The sequence below is a fragment of the Lichenostomus cassidix genome, chromosome 1 (assembly GCF_008360975.1).
Source record: "Lichenostomus cassidix isolate B80296 chromosome 1, HeHo_3.0, whole genome shotgun sequence".
Classification (NCBI taxonomy): domain Eukaryota; kingdom Metazoa; phylum Chordata; class Aves; order Passeriformes; family Meliphagidae; genus Lichenostomus; species Lichenostomus cassidix.
The window spans coordinates 101,982,595-102,003,877 of record NC_139479.1 but is presented as its reverse complement, the minus strand read 5'-3'; the positions used below and the strand labels follow the sequence as shown (position 1 = coordinate 102,003,877).

The following is a 21,283-nucleotide window of genomic DNA, read 5'->3' as shown; positions in this document are numbered from 1 at the left end:
AAAATCTGAGTTTCTCAAGCAACTATTTAATGTAACATGAAGCCAGATAATATTTCTGCTGTTGGTAATATGTTGACATAATTCATTATCAATTAAACAATATGTCTGTCTCATCTGGAGTTTCCTTCATGAAGTCACAAATCACAGCACACACTACAGATAGAAAACCCAGTGCACATTTCATTTCAAAATAAGCTGTCTGTGGAAAAAAAAACCAAGCAAACTAACAACCTTACAGGTGTGTGTTGTTGCCAGAGTGTGGCTAGCACAGGTCTTTCCCATGAGAGCATTCTCCTGTGTTTTATAAACAAAGATAAAGTTTGGATGTTGTTGTTACAGTGTCTCGAGATTTGGACAGTTCAAGCCTGGCCAATCAGGCCTAGGGGGAGGTTTCTGACTGACCAATCTGGGTGATCTCTGAAAAGTCTATATATATGTTGGATTCAAAACAATAAAGCGCTTTTTCTATGCCATGCTGAGAATCCGGGTTTTCCTTCTCTGCTAGCGGCTCAACAGCGACATCAGAGTAGGTCCTCCAGGTCACATGGTTTAGACAAAAATGGGACTGGCAATTCAATGTAAGTGTTTTTCTTACAAATAAGTTAAATTCTTTGCCTGATTATCTTTCAATCTGGTTCTGCATGTTACAGTTGATAGGAAAGAGCATAGGGAAACAGATAGAATTCAAAGATATAGATTACTTAAATGTTAGAACAGGGCAGTGGAATGACAGTAATTAGCACAACCAGGGAAGACAACTGACCCAGGTATATACTTGCAAGGAAAACAACTCAACAACAGCAAAACAAAACAAACAATAAAAAAGAGTCAAAGAACTGTCGAGTAGCTGGCATATAATAATTATAGTCCTCAAATTCATACTTCTTTTTTTTCTGTTTAAAGGACAGGGCAACTAAGAGTTTGATAGTTTCAAAGTTTGAATTGAGTTTCATTTTGTGTTAGATGAGTTTGAGTTAGAGTTTCATTTTGTGCATGTGCATATATGCCTGGCAAATTTTTGAATGTATTTTGTGGCAGTGAAATTTTTTTCAAAACATTAATCTCAAAGGTTTGAAGTTCACAGAGGATTTGCTTTGATTCCAGCATTCACTGCCCAACCATTTTTTTGGTTTCGTAAAATCTAAGCCCTAGCATAGACTTATAAAGGTGAGATCTGAAGATGATTTTTCCCCAAATTTCAAGCAAATTGTTCCGATGATGCTTCAGCCTAGTTTTTCTAAGCTCAGACATATGGATAGTCATAATTGAATTTTTAAAAATATGGAAAAAGCTGATTTCTAAAGCATAAGTACTCAATCAGGGCATGCTACATCAGACACTTTGTTAATGAAGATGTTACAGGAGCTGATTGAACAGGAAATTCAGAACAGCAGCAGTGCAAAAATGTGCAGTGAAAAACTCCTTCTTAAATTAAAAATGAATTGTAATAATCTATTGTGGCAGTAAAGGACCTTCCTTCTGATTTTCTCAAAGCATTCCATTGAGGAACTCTAAGGCACATCTCGGCAGCCCAGCATGATGCTCTGTGGTCCTCCCACAGAGGTCCAAACAAGCTCTGGATAGGCTCCATGGGTTCATTTGGAAAAGCCATAAAACTGCAGCAGCATGGCCAGGCAGTCCTGCTGGTTAGTCAGGTGTCCCAGCAGAGATAATTAACTTTACACAGATAAAACTTCGCTGTACTTGTCATTAGTGCTTTGGTTGGCACAAACTCAGATTTCTCAGATGTCCACTTTGTGACACAGAACCTATTCTTAATTTCCATAGTCTCTGGACAAAACCTGTGCCACAGTAACTGGGAGGCCAAGGCACAGAAGTGGGAAGGATGACACTGAGACACAACAAAGGTAAGTCATTGTGTAAGCTTTATGGACTTCTGTGAGGTGCAGTTAAGTCCACATCTAAAGTCTGTCCTGACAGTGGGCTTATTACTATGTTTCTTTAGAAATGTTTAATTTTCTGGAAAATAAGTTTAAAAGACCAGCACAATAATTGATGAGCCAAGCAGGACATAGAAGGCTACTTTTTTTTTTTTGATTCAGGGAACCAGGACTAGTTTTTAATAGACATAGACTATTTCTACAATATGTTAATATCTTCCTTGTGAAAGGCATTTCTGAGGAGGTTAACCAATAAATTATATAAGTTTTAGATCAGTTTCTTACATAATTTAAAACTTCAAAGCTTCTTAAGTCGCCTTCTGTGGTTTGAAAAAGTATATTTATCCTCTATTTCAAACATGTATTCATTCACTGACTTGTCAAAATAAGAAATATACAATCAATATAATGTCTAAATCAAAAAGCTCATTAAAATTTTTGTGTAAGATGGATATTAGTTTCCTGTATTTTTTTAGCATTTCAACCTTTACTTGTAAATGCATAATGCTATTTTTAGTGTTAATTATTCATTAACAATAGTGCTTGTTGTTAATGACTAATTTTTTTAAGAGAATGGTCAATATTATCTGATATAAAGAGTACTCTGGGCTGCATTAGGCAGAGTGTTTCCAGCAGATCCAGGGAGGTGACCCTTCCCCTCTGCTGAGAACTGGTGAAAGACATCTGGGGTGCTGGGTCTAGTGCTGGTCTCGCCAGCACAAAGAGAGATGGAGCTGCTGGTGAGAGGCTCTGCTTTGCAGGCTTTCCTGCTTATGGGAAGTTGTGGGTTTAGGTTCATGTCATCTTGCACATTATTTAAGTGCACATTTGTCAGAAAAAGCTGCAGAAAAAGCTGAATTTCCCTATTAAAATATATTTGATTGGGTCGGGAGGGTTTTTTATTGTTTGTTTGTTTGTTTTTTAGTACCAAAGCACTGAGAGCCATTTCCTTTACACTTTGGTTTTTTTTGCTGTATGCTCACAATAATTACATGCTAAATTTCCATAATGCAAACTATAGATAAAGAAAACAATTAATAAGAAAATACCAGTTATTAATCTGCTAACATACATAAAATATACATTATGTATTTTCTTTGTCAAAACTCTTTTCAGAGATCAATGTTTTAATTTTCTGAAAATGTGAATCAAAATAATTATGCATGATTTACAGAAAAGATTTATTATTGGTCTAATTAGAAAAATGAAGCAGGGTTTTTTTGGCCTAGGCTGATGTTAAATATTATCTCTCTGTAAAATCCTCTCCTCTCCTTTAATTGCCACATCGACTGCTAATTAAAATCTGCAGAAAGTATAAATAGGCCAAATGAGAAATGCAAGGTTTCATTTGTGTACTTATTTTTAATTGTTATGCAATTTTGTTCTGCTGTTGAATGATTAATGATAATACTTTTAAGGTCTCAGATAAACAATGCGGTAAGAGTAGAAAATGTTTCAATAATATTTATTCTGTATCCTTTACTGCACAGCCAGGTAGGTTGGAAATAGTTGTTTGGGGTTTTTTTAGTTTAAATTGGAATAGATACTGCATAAATCTGAAGCGCTGGTTTAAGTAACATGCTGGAAATCTCCCACTTGAATGGTGTGGTTTTGATAAATTCAGGAGCTGCGTAAATACACTCTTTCCACTTATTAAACTTTTCTAAAAATGCTCCTGAAATGCTGATATTTGTAGCGTGTCTTAAAGATACCTCTCTGTGTGTGTGTGTGTGTGTGTGTGTGTGTGTGTGTGTGTGTGTGTGTCTGTAGGGAGAGGCCAGGGGAAGTTTAGGCCAGACATTGGGAAAAAACTCTTCACTAAAAGAGTGATTGGGCACTGGAATGTGTTGCCCAGGGAGGTGGTGGAGTCCCCATCCCTGGAGGTATTTAAAGAAAGAGTGTATGAGACATGCAGTGCCATAGTTTCGTTGAGAAGGTGGTGTTAGGTCATAGGTTGGACTTGATTATCTCAAAGGTCTTTCTAAACTTAGTTAATTTTGTGATTCTTGATTGTTCCGTTGCCAAAGGGCTGGTTCTGTGCAGCGAGAGCTCAGCTGATAGAGGTGAACTCAGTGATTATAGGGCATTTTATTGCTTGTCCCTACATGCCATCCACATCTTATGTCCTAGACTGTCACTGGATTTGTATTACTGTGATTGCAATCACCACAACACTTAAAACACTGAGTTTACTCCTAGTTCAAAGAGTTAAAAATATAAACTAAACATTAGCTCTAGGACAGAAATTCTGATTAAGAAGAGTAGGGAGCATTTGTTAGTACAACAGAGGAGAAATTATGCAGAGTAAAGCTTTGATGCAAAATACAGAATTTGGAAAGGGAATATGGTTTTTGATATTTCAGAAACTATAAAACGCAAGGAGTTAGCAGGAGTCTAAGAAGGTTAAAATTAGGGGAAAATTATGGAAGGGCCAAAAGAAATAAGGAATACTGCCTGAAGCTCCACTGAGACCTGCATGGGAACCTTGGACTCTTGAATAAACTGTTTAATTCCTTGGCTTTCCAATAATTATTCCACACAGTCTGAAAATATAGTGCTGTTAGTTACTTATGTTCATATTCATTAGGAGTCAATGACACTCAAATACCTGAGGCTCTCTGAAACTCTGGGTTTTTTAAGAATATTTGGAGTAAATTGCATTCAGCTACCAGAAATTTGTATGAAACAGATTTTTTGAAGGGTTGATGCTAAATTTTGAAATTATTTTGTTTCAATGTGTGGAGAATTAACGAGTGTCTGTTTTGTGGAACAAAGGTGCTTAGGGAACCACCGGTTTATAGTGGACAGAAGAATGCTAGATGTTTTACACAGAAAAATCATGATTGTGGTCTCTCCTCAAGGATTCTAAAATATCATTCTGGAAGAACACAATGAAAAATATTAAATACTAGTAGAGATGACTAGATAAAACTATAACAAGTTTACAGTTAAAAAGGAAAATAAACATGGAATTGCTAATGCAGCATGCATAGAACAGATTTTCTTTGAGTGGCAATTGTGAGGGACTAATCTGAGTTTTATTTATGCCTCAACATACATTTGGAAATCACGCCCAGCCCGCCACGGGAGCCACGCAGACTCCTGGCAGCTCGCAGTGCACAGGCTCCATCTGCCAAACCCTCGCCGAACGGGCGCCTGGGGTACAGCGGTAACGATCTGTCCGGTATTCTTTCTCTCTGCATCTCTCTTTTTCCCTCTTTTCTCCCTTTTCTGTCCCCCTTCAGTAGGCACACTTACCCTTCTTTTTCAATAAACAGTTCTCAGATATAATATTGCCATGTTTGTGCTTTTTTTCTTCTGAAAAATCTATTGAAAAGAATCCTTCCCCACTCCCCCTTTTACAGCAGAATGGGACAACAATAAATGCTTAAATGCTCTTTATGAGCATCTGGTTACATTTCTGCTTTTCTAGCTTTTTCCTTCTTCACCTGAACATTCTATTTTCTCTGATTTCTCAAGCTTTGAGGGGACTATGGTATTAAATATATAGGTTTGTTCAACATCTTACCCTAATTTTATACAACCAGAGTGTAGCATATGATTAACTCTGCTGGTTACAACAGTTCTTTTTAAAAAGTCATTACCATCTCACAGGGATCAGAACATGAAATATCTAATTGTTTCAAATGTAAAGAGGAGGGAAAATTAGTATGCTTGAATATCTTATGAAATATTTCAATGTGAATTCTTACACATGTGAATTCTTACACATATATGCACAGGAGTGTGTGCATTTATACATGTACATATATTTTATAGACTAAATAGGGAGATCACACACTTTGAAGACAGAAAACTGTGGAATTAAGGTCATTTATATAACTGTAATTCAAACCCACTGCACAATTCAAAGGAAGAGAGAGGAAGTAATGTAACCTTAGCTGGCTTCTATAACAAGCTTTATTTAAGTGCTTGCCATTTTCTCCCCATGTACATTTATGTCAAAAAAAGAGAGCTTACAGCTTGGTGTAATATCTTGATTGTTCTACCAAAAGCTAGAAGAGTTGTAAATGAGCAGTAGCAAGAGATTGAACAATTAGTGAAAACTGGTGTATGGGCATAAAAGGGAGCACAAGGGCAAGTAAAACTCTTGGCCAAAGATCAGACAATTGCTGCTTTTCTTCACTAATTGGTACCTGCTGGTATGAGTGCTTATCTATGGTACTTTTAGAGAACATATCTTTAGTTCCATTTCAAATATGGTTCAAGAGGACTTCACAGAGCTATTAATTTTCCTCCTCCTTTTTCTCTTGTCTCTTCGCAGAGCTCAGGTCTTAATAGTTCTTGATAGCAATTTTACATAAAAATGTACAATAATTGATAATAAAGTATTCCAAGAATCACCTAGTAAATTAAGTTACCAAAAATCTGCCACCAGGTGTACTGTTTGTTTTTCAAAAGTAGCATAAACCCTGCCTGCAAGCTGTTCTCAAATTATGCATATGAACATGTGGAGGACTTTGAGTCCTGCACTTATGTGCAAAGAAGGAATTTTCTCTGGCTCTTTTCATCTGTAAAAAACCAAATTTAAACAAAATCTATGTAATTGGATTTATTCATAAACATCTGGCTCACACTAGGTAGCTAATCTTACCCTTTGTGCTGTCTTAATGTCAGGCACCTTGCACTGTTCACAGTTTAGAATTTCTAGTTCTCTGGAGACATTTGTTGGTCATCCTTCTTTGCTGCATCTTGCCAACAACCTCAGGTGTGTGTCTAGAACAATTTGTACATGAGAGAGTTCTCATGTTCATTCAAAAAGACACACACAAGGATGCTGTAGGGGATGTAATGGGAGAAGGTTTTGGTTTTGTTTTTTGGTTTGTTTTTTTTCTGGGAACATTCTGCTCATCAGAAAACTGCTGTAGGTGTTTTTTCAAGGAGATAGCTATTGTCAATATTTTCATATTAGTGAAGAGCCCTGTTTTTTATTACACTAAATACCGAAATACCTGTTTAACCTGCCTTAACCCAAGTAGCACTCTATATGCAGCACTAGGATGGGAAAATAGAGGTTTGTTTTTATTGCTATATATTGTTACAGAATCCCACAGAAGTAATTTACTTTTCCCCTTAAAATATAATTTCTGAATTAATTCCTTTTATTCTGATTTTGAGTAGATCATGATGTTCTCTGTTCAGAACAAATGCTTAGCCAGGGTTATGCCTCAGCCTTGTGCAAATCTGAATTTTAGAGACCCTAATATGCTCTCATCTCTCAAAGGCATATCTTTACTGCAGGTTACATCATTATGTAAGCTTTAAACAGGTCACACCTAAACAGAATGATGGAAAGCCAAGATGGAACTCTGTACAAAGTAACAACCCTACTAGCAGGACAAGAGCTAAAGTGCCAAAGATTTGGAGGAAGAAAGTAATTCAAGAAGAATGTCTCAGATTTTTCCCTTAATGAGGATAAATTATCCATACAAACAGTAATTGCATAATGGTATTATTAGATTGTCACAGAAATAACTTTCTTTTTTCTTTTTTTTTTGTTTTTTGGTTTTTGGTTTTTGGTTTTGGTTTTTGGTTTTTTTAGGACTAGCAATATAGAAATGTCAATATGTTGTTCTTCCAGTAGTACTGAATCTTCATCTTGCCTACACCAACTGTACCAATGATATGTGTGATCTGTATAGTGGTACATGAGCACTGCACACAACTAACAGTCAAAATAGGTGAGAACAGGGTTGTAAGTCACAGCAGCACTGCAGAAAGGGATCCTGGCATGTTTAGCAAAGGGAGATTGGTGTGAAATCAGGACATACAGTTATATACTGCTAAATTTTAAAAAGTCCTATTTGATTCCTGCTGTGGATATGCAGACACTTGGGGCTAGCACAGACCTTTCCTGTGGGAACTTTTTTCTCTCTTCTTCCTGTGTTTTATAAACAAAGATAAAGTTTGGATGTTATTAAAAACAGTTTCTCGGATGTGGACAGTTCAGGCCTGGTCAATCAGGCCTAGGGGGAGGCTTCGAACTGACCAATCCGGGTGACCTTTGAAAAGTCTATATAAGATGAAATTAAATAATAAAATCTTCTTCTGGATGCTACCTCTTGAACCCGGGTCTTCTTACTCTGCTAGCGGCTCAACAGCGACAGGCACTTACACATATAAGCATGCATGTGTACATGAGTACATATGAGAATTTATAACAGAGAATTTGAGATAAAACGATACACTTTGCAACTGTCTGCATTTCAGCAGCACAGCAACATTAATCTGCAGCAGCAAATCGATTAAGCTGATCAGATGAGGTGGTTTGAAAGCTCCCAATAGGCCATTGTGATGGATCACGGCTCAACAAATGATGAATAATGCATAAGGGTCAACATGTTGACATGTTACTTAATTACATCATTAATGCAACCATGATAGAAATTTCAGAAGGGAAATATGGGGAAATATGGACACATCTGAAACAGTATGATGGTTATCTAATTCCATATTGCAAAAATGTCAAAGACTGAATAACAATCAGAGTGTGATACAAATAGTAAAAGCAAAGAATGGCATAAAGTGTTGAAAAGATAAGGGAAAATGGTAAAGGTAAGCCTGGTATTTGACAAAATGTATTTGACAAAATGTTAACAAAAAAGCACTGAGACTATAGTGTGATTGCATCAGTGCTGTCCTCTTAATCACTCACAATCTGCTGTGAAGGACATAGGTAAATTGGCATATATAGGAATAAACAAAAATATTCAGGAATATAGCTTGTCATTAATTATTATTGATTTTTGTGGTGACATTAATAGTACATGAGGCAGACACATCCTCTTTTAAACTTGAAATTCTTCATAAAGTTTCCAGTATATTTACAATGAGAGTAGATTATATTTAATCTTTTAATTTTATATTTTTTCACCTGAACTTTAGGAATTGACCTTAATACCTGCCAAGGGAAGATATGTTACACACATCTGTTCTATAAATTAAATATGAAGAAAGATAGTTTAATGGACTAGGCACCATCACTGTTCTAAAAAGAGGAGCAGTAAGTCATCACTAAAAGTTTCGCTGTAGGAAACAATCTCCCGCTAACCTCACTATTCTAGTGAGTGTTTTGGTAAAGCTCCATGATCAAGAGTAAGCTCTCCTCCATAGATACAAACCTCATTGCATTCATGACACAAAAAAGAGGTAATTTTTCCCCTTTAAGAGGCAAGATTTACCAGTTTTCTTTGAACTCTGATCTAAATTATCCAATCATTTATCAAATGGTCTTGCTGATATCCATCAGTAATGACAAATGTTAGTACACATATTGCATCTTGCATTAGTTCAACCTGTGAAAATCTATTTTCGTTTCTAATGACAAATTATAAAAATCTTTGTAGCTCATTTATAACTATTTGTTGTACTGGCACCCAAAACCAATTTATTGTTAAGTGCTCATTTTTATAATGCGGATCTTTGATGTTCTAAATTCTATTTTAAAAGTAACGTATTTTGAAAAGGACAAAAATATTTTAAATGTCTGCTTCACCTCAAGCTGAGCTTCTAATATAAATACCTTGTGTATTGTTAACTTGTATTTTGAAGTCCAGATTGTGCCAGTTTTTACTGGAAGAGCTTATGAAAGACTTGGCATTTCAGTACCTACGTGATCGGCATACTTGGTAGTTTATCTCTCTGCAACACCCACATTAGATATTGTGATATTTAACTGAACATTGTTCTTGGGTAAATAGGACACTACTAGGGACAAAAAGCAGCCTTCAAGTAGTAAAGAATGAAAGACATTACAATAGGCTAAAAGGCAAGTTTCAATGAAAATAGGCAACTCAGATTTAAAATTTTTTTTTTTCATTTTCTTTGCAACAAAAAACAAAAAATGATCTGGGTGTAAACTAGAAAGAGTTGGAGTAACAAAGGAAGATCAAAGGTTGCAAACAAAAAGCAAAAATAATGTATAATAACAAGGGAGATGATTTAGAAAGACACAAGGCAATCTGTGGAGCTGGGCTAATGATAGACAGTAAAGGTGAAAAGAAAATTAAATTGATTAAATGCCATAAAAGCATTAATTTCAGGAGAAAAAGGTAAAATGAAGACCAAGAAGAAATGAGATGAGAGAGAAATATTTTCTTTAGCAAACCCAAGAACTCTGAAGGAAAGCAACTGAAAGGAGGGCTAAAGAATTGATGCATTTTCAGTGTCACAGCATGGTGAGGGAGCACTTCTGAAGAGATGTGAAAGAACAGAGTGTAGGAATTTACAGGCCAAACAGTGCTGTATCAATGTGAATGAATTCCTGAACATACTACCCCAAGCCTGGATTAACTCCTGAAAAAATTTTATTGTGATCTGTGTTATCTGACGGGTATAAAAAAAAAAGTGTAGAATTTTTAAAATACGGTAATGGAGTTATCTATGTAATAGAGAAAGTGATCCATTAGATTACATTAAAATTGTGTAAGGTTTAGATTTGTGACTGTTAAAATAGTAGTAACAACCAATTTTTTATTTTTGCACATTCCTTCTTCCCTACACTGTCCTGAACTCTTTGCCTTCTTGATATCTTAGGTGACCAGCTTCCCTCAAAGGTAGAAGCTGATCTACAATCTACTCCGCTTTTGGGTCTCAAGCTGGTCGTACTGTTTACTCCTTGCCACAAAATCTGTGTTCTAGAGCTCACTGTGTGAACAGTACTTTGGTGGTACCTCTGGCAGAGTATCTCAAGCACCAAGGGCATTTCCTTCTTGACATGCATTTAGGTGGCTGCAGGGAGTAGCCACTGGGATTTCCAGCAATATAGTTAAATACAGGTGATGGATAGAGCCTCATTCCTCAAATCTTCCCCATGGTAGCTTGAGCTGTCTGAAACCACACTTGTGTGTAAGTCTTTATTGGGCATGGGAACTGCAAGTGGCTTACCTACCTGCCTCTGTACATGCATTTCAGCTATCTTTTTTTTTGTGAGAGAGTGTGTCCATACTGTTAATTTGCTTTGCTCTGTATTTCTGTCAAATATCTTGCTCCTTTCATCATCTGTGTTTCATTCACACTTTTTAACTATACAGATTCCTTCTGGGACAAATTATGTCCCTCCCAGAGGATGCCTTGGCAATGTTAACAGGTCATTGGCTCTAGGACCTACCTCAGACTGACAGGATGGATGCTCACTGAAATAAACTCAGGCCCAACACTAGCTTAGCAGGCCATGCACTTTCAAAAACCCTTATCCCACACTTCTTGCAATAAAGATTACTGTAATTCTATAGAAGCACCACTCTGGTTGGCTGACACATAGCTTTCTCCTTTTTTCATAAAAAAAATTTATAATTTCCTACTTTTGTGGCTGAAAAGACACACTTGAACACTCACTTTGATGGTGACAGGTGACAGGAGTTCTACATGGGTGCTGGAGCAGAACCAAGTTTGAAGCGATGGAAACTCTGTGAGTCCTTTGCAATCATGGAGTAGCTGAAGGAGGAAGGCACATCTGGAGATCACCTGGTCCAATGTCCTGCTCAGAGCAGGGTCAGACAGAGCACCTGTGTCCACCCTTGGAGACTCCACAATGTCGCTGAGCAGCCTATTCTAGTGCTCACCTGCCCTCACATTGGTAAAATTCTCCTTGAGGACAGTTCTGCTCCAGAATAATCAGTCCCAAATGTCACAGCCTCCCCTCATATATCAGATGCACCAACACCTCATCACCTTAGTTGCTCTTTGCTGGATTGTCTCCAGTTATATCCCCATGCACTTCCTTTAGTCCCAAACCTGCAGAACTGCCTCCTCCTTTGGAAGTTCAGCAGCACCAAGGTCTCTGGGTTGGGTCTCTGGACCAGCAGGGAAAGTTGGTGCTCCATGGAATGCACTAAGATTGCTGAGCACACAGACAGTCCCCAGCAATCGTGGCTGCTGCTGGAGCTTGCCAGCAGTCATGGCCTTCTATCGCAGCTCTTCCAGCAAAGGCAGGAACCTTGGAGGTCTTGAGAACCACCAGAGGCCTCTGAAAAGCCCAGAATTTGTTTTCAGGAGGTATAAGAAAAGGGGCTTACAGACTGTAGCACAAGCAATAATGTCTGTGATCTGCCTCTTGTAGCTGCACTGTTCTCTAGCATGATGCAGAGAGGGTTTGGGTGTACACAGCAGTCCTTCAGCCAGCTCTGCATGCTTAGTATTTCTTCATTATGCATATGCCTGTGTTTGTCTCTCCTAGAACTTTACTCATGTATTATGTATAGCCAAATATTCATTGAACCAAAAACACAGACTCTCTAACTAGTGTTAAGGTTACATGACTTTGCTGCAATCATAATTTATCAGCAGTAAGACAATGGAGAGGGATATGGCTCACCCAGAGACTGCCAGCTGAGAATTAAACACAGGTTTCTCTGACCAAAATACCCTGTATCTGCTGCTCCCACATGATTTTTCTGTAGCCAGATGGAATTTCCACATTCTAGAAATTCTAAGTTTGTGGCAAGTAATGATAGAAACTTTCAGCTGCCAATTTCTCATAGACATATTCTCTGTGTTTGTTTTTTGACAGTTTGTACTTGAATGGTTGTAGTTTGGTTCTGAAGTAGGAAAGAGATAAGTAGTCACATATATGGATGGGAAAATAGCATTAAGTACTCTATATTGTTCTCCTAAAGTGAAAATGTGCTAAGGATTCCAGCTTATGTAGGTAAGGCAATTATGAAGAGATTTCATTTTTTATTAACTGACACTGAAAAGCATTTTCTTTCAATGTACTGTTACATACATTTTCCTTTTCCTTTTGCATTTTGTTCTTTCCTGAAGAATTTCAGAAGAAGTAACTAAAATGAAGAAAATAAAAATTCTATTATGTATTCCTATTGCACTTTAGACTTGCTCATCTTGCATATGAAAAATAAATAATAGGGTAAATGTATTGAGAACTCAACATTTCAAATGTGCTTTGTTCATTATTCCATTATTCAAGTAAGCATGTAAAATAAGTGGACATCATCTCATTTTCACAGAGAAGAAAATGAAAATTATCACTTAAAGGCTGTGTACAGCTCACTTTGGCATAAATAGAACCAAATTGTGGCTAAAGACAAGATGAAAATCTGTGTATTACAATTTCAGGCTTGAAAGTATATGCGGCAAGTTTGAATGTTCAAGACTCGAGTTTAAATGTCATTGTCTTACTAAGAACTGGTTTCACTGAACAGTTCATTTCATGAGTTTGAAAGCTGAAACAAACAAGAATAATAAAATCTATGTCTAAAAAGGCTTAACTGTGATACAAATTTATACTGCAAGTTACAGGCACAAATTAACAGTTTAGAAATCTTCCATCTTTTAACACAATTCCGTGGCTAACTTTATTTTCTCCTTAATGTAGTTTGTGCACTAGACTTGAAATTAAGAGCATGCCTGCATAAAATCTGATTTTTACTTTCAGGACATATCTCATTATTTTCTCTTAAAGTCAGTCAGGCTTTGAGCTTGACCAAAGCATTTAGTAGTTCATCGTTTAGGGACATATGTGGCATAAAAAAATCCATATTTTTTTTAAAAATCACCTTACTGCTATCACACGTAGTGTTATAGATGCAATAGTATTTTTGTTACTTGGAGTAGTATAAAGCAAGCAGAATTAAAATAGCCTTTTTGTGGAGCTTTTGAACACTTTATATAATGCTCATAAACATCATCACATACAACTAATTTCATAGTATATGTGTGAGACTTTACTGGTAAATAAGGTGAGACTTTACCAGTAAAAGGAATGACTTTGGGACTGAGAAAATGCAATAAATGTAAAATTTCCATGTCCTTTGCCTTCTTCAGCTTTGTGCTGTGGGCTTTTTCTCTGACTTTCATGTTGGGTGGTGTTACCATTTTGAGACTAAACTTAAGCCTCACTGCTTTACTGCCTGCTGCTCTCAGGTCTGCACATGAAGAGTCTCCTGTAATTGTTTCTGAACTTTCTCACTGCATTTACATTGGTTTATATAAATACTATATATCTTGGTTCAGCTTTGTGTTTTTCTGTCTCCCTACTTACTATAGGTAGCCCTCAAAATTCACCAGGAAGGCACTTCCAGTTTTGACCCTGCACCCATATTCCACACAGCCATTTCTCTGGCAGACACCATGGGTAAAGAATACCTAGAGATTCAGATGCAAGCTGTGAGTCTATCTAAGTTGACAAAAACCATTGTGAATAGTGCAGGAAATAGAAGGGCTCTGGATGATATGCAAGGGTTATGTTCACTCAGAACATTTTTCATTCCTAGTTTCTACTAGAGGTAGTGGATCTCAGGCCTCAGCCAAGTAGTAAAAGTTTTTTCCTTTATACATGACAATTCCATAAAGCAGTTATAAAGCAGCATCGCTATGCTTTGAAGTGTTGTCTTAATGCAAATATGTTGAAAGGTTATGGGAAATCTGAGTCTTCAAAAATGCCCTTTTTTCTGCCCCCCCCCCCCCTCAGTATTTACCTCCGAAGGACGTGTTCTCATGCCATTGAGTAGCAATGATTGTTTTCTCCCCTGGAGCATCTGCATCCGAGTGAGTAAGAGCTCCTTCCTCCCTTCCTTGAAGGCTCTTCATGTTGAAATATTAGCTGCAGGTTCACTTTTATTGGCACAAAACTAGAAGTGATGTAATCACCTCCTATAGGTGTAGGTCTTCTTTTTATTAGCATAGTTTTTTGAACACTGTTCTCAGGAATGTCTAAAGTATTTTCCCTCTTGTTCAATCAACAGTAATTAGTATTGCAGCAGACACATGCTGTTTTTAAGAAAATAAAAGATACTTCAATTATACTGATGTTTTAACAGATATTTAACTTAATCAAAATGCTACTTTTTTGCTTGAGTGTAAACAAATGCTTAAGAAGAATAGCTTATTTTTAAACTTATTTTTAAACTAAAAAACACAGCTGATACTTTTATGAAAAAGAAAGCAATATTTCCACATCATAATCTCTTGTGGTTTTCTTCTTAATGTTATAGACATTTTGGAAAAACTAAGACATACTTTCTTGTCTTTGTAGTAGCTCTAGGATTTGCTAGTCATAATGATGTGAAGAGAATAATTTTTACCTTCTTTAATTTTCCAGCCTGTCTACATTGTAACCTATTATGACTCTTTTTTTCCTTTGAAGTTTAAGGATGGGGAATTCAAGCTCTGCTGTTGCACAAATATAATGTCTGGTATGAACTTGTAACTTTAAAACACCTTCTGACACCTGTTAATCTCTAAACAAGATTTAATGTAAAGAGTCCTGCTGATGCAGCAGTGTTTCAATGCTGTCCTGAATTTTGGAAAAGGCAAATTAGGCCTGTGATTATGATGCACTTTTAAAATTGTTTTATCTTCACTATTCTGATGACTTAACAAGTTTTGCTATTGTTTTTTAAAGCTTTTCTGGTGTGCACTTAACAGGTGTGTATTTACTGGCTGTTGTGAAGCCGAAGTGAAGTCTGAACCCCAACCCTCAACCACTCCAGTCTTCTCTAGTTGCACGTTTCTAAAACATGTCACTTTGAATGAGCATAATTTGCAATAATATTCATTATATGTAGCGCAGATTTTAGTAATCTGTGTGTGGTAGGTGAGTACGTGCTTCTTCGAGAAATACAAGATCACTGCCATGAGTGTATTAAGGTATTGATTGACTATTGGGTTTATAGACAAGATTGACACCCCTGAGTAGGAAACACTAGAGGGCACAATCTGCGATGGAAATGGTGGTCATGGTGCTTCACTCTACTAGAGATGCAGGCCTTTATGTTTAGCTTTACACTATCAGAGAATCACAGAATCACAGAATAGCTGAGGTTAGAATAGACAACAGTGGATCATCTGGTGTCACCTCCTTGCTCAAGCACAGAATCCCAGAGCACATTTCACAGGATTGCATCCAGATGGTTCTGGGATGTCTCCAATGAGGGAGACTCCACAACCTCTCTGGGTGATCTGTTCCAGTGTGTGGTCACTGTAAAGGGAAGAAGTTCTTCCTTCTGTTCAGCTGGAACTTCCTGTGCATCCATTTCTCCCTTTGCCTCTTGTCCTATTGCTGGGCATCATCAAGCAGTGCTTGGTCCATGCTCTGACACCTCTCTGCAGATATTGACAGACATGGATGAGGTCCCCTCTCAGATGCCTCAACTCAAGGCTGAATAGACCCAGTTCCTTCAGCCTGTCCTCTATTTTTTGTTCCATATCTGATTTTGTTTCTTGTTTTGGTAGGTTTGCTTTCCCATAGGAGAAGTAACCAATTTTCATTAGCAGTGTAACACAACATTCCCTATGGGACCTCACTAGGCAGAAAATTCAGATCTCTTTTTCCAATGCTCACATCTTTCTCTTTGGCTTTCTCATATTCTTGATGTGTGGGAAACCCAAAATTAGTCACAGAGGATGACAGTTAATGCATTTTGCCAATATATTACTCTGACTTTTCCAAAACATCGTCTTATATTTTGTCTCACATTCTGGTGCAAAGCTGGAAAAACATGAGATGAGAAATAATGTTCTGCTTGACTGCAACCCATTAACCAGCTCTGTTGGCTTTGCTTTTGCAACCTGTGGTTTCAAGCAGGTTGGTGGAAAAGATGAAAAACAATGAATGACACATAATTCAACAGTCTGGGACCAGCAAATGTGGGGTTTTTTTAAAAAGTAAATCATTGCTCACAAGCTGCTAAATGGTTTATGCTGTAGTTAAAAACACGCTGATAGGAATAATATAGTAGGTTTAGGGTATTTAGCCCTCAAAAGGCTTCCAAAATTTTTCACCAATCACTCTTATGGAAATGATGGTCTCATAGGGTAATTGCGAAGATTTTACATTAGCAACCAGATAAAAATTATAGGGAAATTTACAAATATATGCATGTTTCTCAGAGATTTTTTTCTCCAAATTGGCAATGCTATTTGATGCTATTTTTATTCCTCTAAAGAGTTGTCTGGATATTTTATGAACAAGTCAGCTAGAGCCAAAATGCAGAGGGAGACAGTCTCAGGCACAGTCCCTGCTAAAACTGTGGCAGAAGAGTGAGTTCACCCTGTCATCCCTCCTGTTCTGTGGGGGGAAAAACAACAAGTCCCCACAGCAGAGCTGTGTTTGTGTCTTATCTCCTGGGCAGGCTAAATCTGGCTCCTCTAAGCTGTGCTGGGCTCCAGGGAAGGCCCTTCGTAACCTCCTCCAAAAGGATATTGCAGCATTTGTACAAAACTCACCTGGATTCTCCACACAGTCTAAGTGTCATCTATTGCTGATAAGCATTGCGAGTTTTTAATCTTTCCCTGCCATTTGAATATCTGTCTGAGTTGTGCTGCCATTAATTAACTTTGCCACTTTTCACCTCACTGATGCTATTTGATCAACTTTTCCATTTCTGCCTTTTGGATTTTGGCTGTTTTTAATTCTCTGATGCCATTTCATTAACTTGCCCTGCCATTTAATTTAACTTTTGTCTTTTGATTTGCTCACTGCTGCTAGTGGATTTGACCTCATCTTACCAGGCAGCCTGATTTCATCTTCCAGCTCCTTCCCTGCTCCTCGATTCTTCCTGCAGACAGATACTTCCGTAGTTCCCTCACAAAGGTTTTTCCATCTCTTTTATCAATTTCCCTCCCATTTTTTGGTAATATATATTATCCATTCTGGGTAATATATATTTATGGAGGCATTAAATTTATCATTGTGGAGTTTTTTTGTTTGTTATTTTGGGTTTGCTTGTTTTTTGTTTTTTTTTTTAACTGAGTTGTATTTAACGCATCAGGCACCAACATAAACACATATTGTGAATGCCTTGGTCCTTCTTTTCCTTTGAACATTTCTACATTGCTGCTTATTCACAGTTTTACTGCTCTGGGCAGGCTGTGTTGTATCACAGAAAAGTAATCTTTGAAGCTAGAATAGTGTCCCCAAAGGATATAAACAAATATACTGTTTGTCAGGAAAGTTAGTTGTCTGATTTCTGTAGATCCTAGGATATGTCTAAAGTACTCACTCCATCCAACATGTCATTACAATTTTAATAGAGAAAATGAAAAAATATTTATTTCTTTTATAGAATACTTTGGTAAAAGTGTCCTTCCTTCTTGTCTCTGAATATTTTTAAAACTGCAGACTGTTTGGCTCTTTTGCTTCATCCTCATACCCCTCATTATATATTCTCCCCATTTTCTTTTTCTATAGATCAGACTGTAAATAAACAAGTCACAAATATGTTTCCTTCTTTGTCATTTAGCTGTTAATGTGGACTACCCTCACAATCTGTCCAAACAAAAAAGTAATACGTTTCCCTTTGTCTGTCAAAGGAAAATGAGAGAAAATTACTTTCTGGGCTAAGAAAGGGGCTATGTTATGCCATGTATCCTTCAAGAAAAAATTGTTAATTCCAGGACCTAGCATTACATTTGAGAGGCTGAAGGATTTTTGGTGACAATTATGGATGTATGTTGATTGATTACACAGTTCTATATTAATCTTCTGTAGTGACTTTTGAATCTTCTTGAGATTTCAGAGGTGACAGTGAAGAGTGTGGAATATTGAAATCCTGTTAAGATTTATTTATTTTCTAACTTAAACTATTTCAGCTTACTTACTTTAAATTTCTGTGGGTTTGTGTTGGTTTTGCATGGCCTGGTTTTTGGTAGCAGGGGCTCACAGAGCTGGCTTCTGTGAAAAGCTGCTGGAAGCTTCCACCATAACCAGCAGAGCCAATCCGTGATGGCTCTGAAGATGGACATGCCACTGGCCAAGACTGGGCCAATTAGAGATGTTGGTTACACCTCTGTGATAACATATTAAAGAAATCAAAACAGTATGGGCACACAGTGTTTTCTAGCCAGAGGAGAGGAGGAGGAGGTGAGAACATGTGAGGGAAACAACATGGAGACACCAAGGTCAGTGGAGAAGGAGGGGGAGGAGGTGCTCCAGGCACCAGTGAGATTCCTCTGCAGGCCATGGTGAGGACCATGGTGGAGCAGGCTGTCCCCCTGCAGCCCATGGGGTCCACGGGGGATGCAGAGGTCCACTTGCAGCCTGTGGGAGAGGTGCCCCATGTTAGAGCAGGTGGATACCTGGAGGAGGCTGTGGTCCAGTGGGAGTCCCAGTGGAGAGAGAGGACCCTTGCTTCCAGGCTGGAACAGCTTGTTCTTGGGAGGACTACACCCCATGGACGAGGGACCCACACCACAGCAGTTTTGGGAGGACTGTCTGCCCGTGGGAGGACTCACATTGCAGCAGGTTTGGGTGGACTGCTGCTCATGAGATTGGAACAACACTGAAAGTTCACGGAGAACCCATGGGAAGAGACCCCATGGCACATCAGAGGAAGGACTCCTCTCCCTGAGCAGTGGAAGAAGATCTTGGGTGACAAGCTAACCAAGAATATTTTTAACCCTCCCCCCCGTGTCCCTACACTGCTTGTAGGAAGGAGGGAGGGGTTGGGGTAAAAAAGGTGGTTTTAAGGGTTTCTTTTACTTCTCGTTACCCTCCTCTGACTTTGTTAGTAATAAATTCACCTTGTACTTCTAAGATGAGCCTGTTTTGTCCTTGAAGTGTTTTCTCCTGGTTCTTATCTCGACTCATGACCCCTTTGTTAAATTTTTTTTCCTCCTTTGTCCAGCTGTGGCAGGGGAGAGCGGGTGGATGTTGTGGGTGCCTGCTATTTGGCCAGCATCAAACCATGAGAGGTTTTTACTAACAATTATAGCTACATCATCCTTTGAAATGACAAGTATAAATCTCAAAATGCCTTCCACATCTCCACTGGCCTTTAGTTTATTCATTGTGAGATTCTGCAGGAGAAGAGCTCTGCTTGAAACAGGTAAGGTTTCTGAGCAGAGGTCTTCAGCACATTGTCACAGTGTTCTTCTTTGTGATACCAGTTAGGCTGGGATAAGACCTGCTTCTTGTTCTCCTCCCATTCCTTCCCAAACATAAACAAATTTACTTCAAGCCTTTTTTTTTTTTCTCCTTGTTAAACAGAATTGATCTTTCTTCATTTTGCAACATAAGAGATGAGAAGTGGAAGCACAGGGCATTCATCACCTTGCAATGTTTAGAACTCATCCTGGTAGCAGTCTGAATGTCTAATCATCTAAAACCCAGCTATGAGGAATGGTGACTTTAAATTAGGAAAAGGGCTAAAGGGCAATTAGATAACCCATCCAACTCACCCTAGTCTTCAGAGCTGTATTCCCACATCAGAAATTTGTATTGGTTTATGTGCTTTATTTAAATAATCATAAATTAAAAAAAAAAAAGGAACATGGTGTTGAGCTTAAAATTATTGGATTATCAGTAAAACAACATGATGGTCAAATCAAAGCAAAGACTGAACCAGAATTATAATATTAATGAGCTATGTGTGTGGGAACAAATCACCAGAACTTCATGCTAGTGTACTATGTGGTTTCAGGGTGGCTTCTTGTTGCTAAAGCTAGTAAGTATTGTTCGAATCAATCTTACACAAAAGATTAAGGATGTAAACCATTATCCCTCACTAGTGAAAATAGCCTGTTATTATAATAAAGTTTGTTCCTAGTGCAGAATGTGAGTCATCTGTTCAGAATTCAGTCTGACAAAGGGAGAGTACTGAGAGATTTCAAATGAAGGTGCTGTATGGAAATGAACAAGTACAGAGAGCTCAGATGAATTAGTTTAATGAAAATATCACTATTATTACACTTTCATCTTTGAAAAACAGTTACCTTACTTTACTTTTACCCAACTTTACCCATTTTTGTTTTGCACTTCCTTTTAAGTGTTAAGTAGACAAAGTGATTCTACAATGGTGCTGCCTTTTGACTCAGTCTCATGTCTTCCAGCAGGAACTCAATATCAGGTTTTTTAACTCTGAGGTGCTTCTTAAATTGGATATAACAAACTCCTTGTGACACCATTCCAAAAGCAAATGAACCTGAATGCTGAATTACAATGGGATAGGTGGTGAATCTGAAAACAAAAGAGTAAAAATTCCACTCCTTGTGCTTTGCAGTTCTGGGATCTCTTATTTCTGTGACCATAACTCGCCATCAGTACGAGAGTTGGATCAGAGTTCTGGGTCCCAGAGTTGGTGTCTTACATGGCAATTGCTAAGACTGTGGTTAATGTGGTTAATGACAAGGATTGTGGTTAATGACAAGGATTGTTACCTAATGCTCTGACAAGGAAAGCAGGGACAGCCATTTTAAATGACATGTTACAATGGGTTTTTCTCGTGAGCGGTGTTGAACTTGATAGGGGACTTTTATTGCTTATTCTGTTTCCAAACAACTTTTATAGCCTTAACCAGTTCAGTGAGTTAGGATACTAGAAACACTAGCAGATTTAACCCTCAGAGAGGGCCATCCTCTATCCCTGTGAAACATTTTCTTTTGGTGTGACTGTGGCCTGGAAA

General features: G+C 37.8%; 1 long non-coding RNA gene across 1 annotated transcript in view; it reads left to right on the top strand.

The window, feature by feature from the left end:
- Positions 1–19,638, top strand: part of LOC146445468 (uncharacterized) — a 38,857-nt gene extending 19,219 nt beyond the window's left edge. Inside the window, exons 2-3 of the long non-coding RNA XR_014855104.1 lie at positions 1,789–1,868; positions 13,929–19,638. This is a non-coding gene — a long non-coding RNA (uncharacterized LOC146445468). The remainder of the gene's footprint in view (positions 1–1,788; positions 1,869–13,928) is intronic.
- Positions 19,639–21,283: the final 1,645 nt, after the last annotated feature.